Consider the following 4,768-nt stretch of genomic DNA (forward strand, 5'->3'; position numbering starts at 1 on the left):
AATCTATAAAACCTTCAACAAAACAAAAGGAAGATGAAACTAGATAGGAAAGCGTGCCGAGTGTACCCTCAAGCAAGAGAACTTTAGCAGTGTAAGACCATGGTACAACAGGCTATGGCACTACCCAAGACTAGAGAACAATGGTTTGATTTTGAGTGTCCCTCTCCTAGAAAAGCTGCTTACTATAGCTAAAGAGTGTCTTTTACCCTTACTAAGAGGAGAGTAGCCACTGAACAGTTACACTGCAGTCGTTAACCCCTTGGGCGAAGAAGAATTGTTTAGCAACTCAGTGTCGTCAGGTGTATGAGGACAGAGGAGAATCTGTAAAGAATAGGCCCAGACTATTCGGTGTCTGTGTAGGCACAGGGAAAGAACCGTAACCTGAGAGAAGTCCTATGTCGTACTGTCTGGCCAGTCAAAGGACCCCATGACTCTCTAACGGTAGTATCTCACGGGGCGGCTGAGTGCACAGGCCAACCTACTAAAATTGTTTAGATTACTATTTGAAATACAAGGAATCATTGCAAGAACATCCAGTGTTTAATAACTCCAGGACAAAACATTTACACAATAAGGCCGTATGTAATTGCTGCGCAAGATACAATATTCGCTATTACTTTAGGTATTTTCTTAAAATCTGTTTTCAGCTTTTAACAAATCCCTGAGCAGTATTATTAGCACTGATTCTACAAATACACGGAGAATATTTCCGACTTGTGGCAATGAAAAATATATATAAACTTGAAATCTATTTATATTTATTTCAATGACAATTTGATACGGAATATTAATAATCAATCGAAATTGTTTCAAATAAACATTAAAAACAATTATCATACTAAACATATGATTGATGTAACATGTACTATATGAAAAATATATATGAAAATTCTGAAATAATTCATCATTAAGCAATTGATGAAATAATAATGGTACGCTAATTTAAATCATATGGGAATCAAACATGAAATAAACCATATATGATACATCTATACTTAAGTTGAATCAAGTTTTGAAAGAGAAACTAATGTAAAAGGTCCAGTTTTAAATATTCAATACCCTTTTACCCCCCTCCCCCCCAGCTTTGATGAACTTTAAAGCACATTTTGCTATATCTCTTTTTAAATTGCTCTAACTGCCTTAATTTTTGTCATAAAGAGGGTCAGAATGGTCTCATTCTTTTGGAAAATGCCTGAAGTTTCTCATAAAGTTATCAAAAATATGCAAAATGTAAATAACAATTTTTTTGCAAGTACATACCGGTTCGTCCATTGTGGGTGAAATGGGTAACATTATGTACGTCTATTGGGGGTGAAATGGTAACATTATGTACGTCCATTGGGGGTGAAATGGGTAACATTATGTACGTCCAATGGGGGTGAAATAGGTAACATTATGTACGTCCACTGGGGGTGAAATGGTATCATTATGTACGTTCATTTGGGGTGAAATGGGTAACATTATGTACGTCCATTGGGGGTGAAATGGGTAACATTATGTACGTCCACTGGGGGTGAAATGGGTAACATTATGTACGTCCACTGGGGGTGAAATGGGTAACATTATGTACGTCCACTGGGGGTGAAATAGGTAACATTATGTACGTCCACTGGGGGTGAAATGGGTAACATTATGTACGTCCACTGGGGGTGACATGGGGTAACATTATGTACGTCCACTGGGGGTGAAATGGGTAACATTATGTACGTCCACTGGGGTGAAATGGGTAACAATATGTACGTCCATTGGGGGTGACATGGGTAACAGTATGCAGTCTACGATAGGACTTGAATGTCATGTTCGTATCTACCAAACACCGTAAATTTTCACCTCCGCTAACGAAATTAGAAGGAGGTTATGTTTCCACCAGTGTTTATGTGTTTGTTTGTGTGTGTGTGTGTGTGTGGTATGTGTGTGTGTTTGTTTCCTTGTGAACAGCTTCCTGACCACAATTTTAATCGTGAGCGATGAAACTGGCAGAGATCAAGTGTTACGTAAAAAGCTGGAAATCATTAAATTTTGGAAGGTCGAGGTCAAAGGTCAAGGTCATAGTCAAGCAAAATGTAATGTAATTCACGTAATCGGCCATAAGTTTGAACATAGTTGTCACAGAGACTTCAAACTTGGCATGACCACTCCAATTAATACATGTTAAGGTCAAAGGTCAAGATCATAGTCAAGCAAAATGTTCAATTCACGTAATTAGCCATAAGTTTGAACATAGGTGTCTCAGAGACGTCAAACTTGGTTCATATATGAGTGCATGAAAATCCACTCCAATTGATACATGTTAAGGTCAAAGGTCAAGGTCAAGGTTAACGAAAGGTCGAGAAATAAGCTGCCGCGGCGGAGGAGCGCAGTCTACTGAGTACCCATCTAGTTTTAGTTATTTGATAACAATTGAGTACCTTTAACATCATTATGATATTGATACATTCTTACATTTCTACCATTAAATATAGTATACTAAGAGAAAATTATTAAGCACCATACACCTTGTTATACACATATGTACAAAAGAAAATACATACAAACATTGCCCAGCTTATCAACATAATATTATCATAACACCCCTTATAGTCAATTTTTTTTAGCGAGGCAGATTTGCACCGACTCGCAGCGGTGCCCCTTTTAGCTCGGAAAGTCTCCTGATCCCTCATTGGTTGGACAAGATAATTCTAACCAATGAGCGATCAGGAAACTTTTTCCAAGCTAAAAGGGCACCCATGTGAGTCGGTGCAACTCTGCCACACTAAAAATAATTGACTATGGTATTTTACATTCTTCGTGTAGATTTTCCTCAGAGTTCATAAGAACAATTTACGCCAGTTGAACATGAAAGGGAATGCTTATCACGGTTCAATTCTCGCAGTTTGTTCAATCAAGTCAACAATCCCCAGAGAGACGAGAATTATAGGCAGAGCTCGAGAAGAATGGAAAATTAGGCCTCTCTTTATTCCATTTTCATGGAATATAGAGGTCGTTTTTAGAACCTTAACTCCCTAAAGAGTAAATGTCAAATTTATGTAAGATAAGAGAGAGAGAGAGAGAGAGAGAGAGAGAGAGAGAGAGATAAAATTGAAGAAAAGAATGAGAGAGAGAGAGAGAGAGAGAGAGAGAGAGTTGAAGAAAAGAATTTCAGAGAGAGAGAGAGAGAGAGAGAGAGTTGAAGAAAAGAATTTGAGAGAGAGAGAGAGAGAGAGAGAGAGAGAGAGAGAGAGAGAGAAAGAGAGAGAGAGAGAGAGTGAGAGAGAGAGAGAGTTGAAGAAAAGAATTTAAGAGAGAGAGAGAGAGAGAGAGGAGAGAGAGAGAAGGGAAGGGAAGGGAAGAACTTGGGAGAGATAGAATTGAAGAAAAGAATTAGAGAGAGAGAGAGAGAGAGAGAGAGGAGAGAGAGAGATGAGAGAGAGAAAGAGAGAGAGAGAGAGAGAGAGAGAGAGAGAGAGAGAGAATGATTTGAGGCTTTGTGAAGGTTTTAAACTGTTCCATTAAAGTATAAGGAAGAATATATGTAAAATACATCAAAAGTGAACTTCAGTATATTGATTTTATCAATTAAAAATAAACGATTATCAGTTGAGCAAAATGGTTCAGAGAAATCTTAAGATTTCATCAAAAACTTACAACAATATATATCAAATTCAAGAAAAAAAAAAAACCTGTGAAAGTATTGAAAGAAATATAGTTCTTTACTCTTCCATCTTAGTTCTTGGACGAATTTCATCCAAAACTTGCAACAATATATATTGAATTCAAGGAAAAAAAAAACTGTGAAAGAATTGAAAAAATATTATTCTTCTTTACTCTTCCATCTCTGAATGACGAAAGACAATAAGGATTACGAGGTCTTTCAACAAAGAAGATTTTTATCTTGGTTAAAGTGCATTTTACTGTTATTGAAGAAACAAACAGATTTAGATTTTTTTAGCCAGTTCTAAAGAGGCTTTTAACGCTCCCCATCTTTCTCCTGTGGATTTCTGATTTGATTCTCTCATAATTATCTACATTTTTAGGTGTATGTATTGCGTAGGATATAAACCCATAATATATGGAGATGAGAACTTCATTCATAAGAAATTTTCGGTATATTTTCTTATATATATATATATATATATATGTCTTTATATACATATGTATATATACATATTTAGATATTTATATATATATATATATATATATATATACATATATATATATGTATATATATATATATATATATATGTATATATATATATATATATACATACATATATATATATATATATATATAATATATTTTATTAGAGAAAACATGCCGGTATATGAAAAGTCTAAATATGGTAGTTTTTCTTTGTTTTGACTTTTGGCTTCAATACGTTTTGAAAATGGCCTTTTTTTTTTTTACCTTTGGAAATATTATATACTTATATTATTCTGCAAATGCAATCTTATATATCAAGATATAGAGAATTCCTTTTATTGCTGAAATAGTAATTTATGATATAGTAAAATCTTAAGAACATTAGCGTCAAACAACACATATCTTGCTGATCTTACATCTTCTAACGTCTGCAAGATGTAAACAATATACATCTTGCAGATCTTGAATCTTGTAACCTTTGCAAGATGTAAAAGATAAATAACATCAAAATTTACTGAAGGAAACAAAAAACTCCTTCGCAGAAACATAGTTGAACATCTTGGCAAAATAAATATATGAAGAATAAAGAAAGTCAGAACGGAAGTAAGAGAAGGAATGTGCAATATACGCAGGAAGGAACGAAGGGAA

Source organism: Palaemon carinicauda, chromosome 26 (assembly GCF_036898095.1).
Source record: "Palaemon carinicauda isolate YSFRI2023 chromosome 26, ASM3689809v2, whole genome shotgun sequence".
NCBI classification, from domain to species: Eukaryota; Metazoa; Arthropoda; class Malacostraca; order Decapoda; family Palaemonidae; genus Palaemon; species Palaemon carinicauda.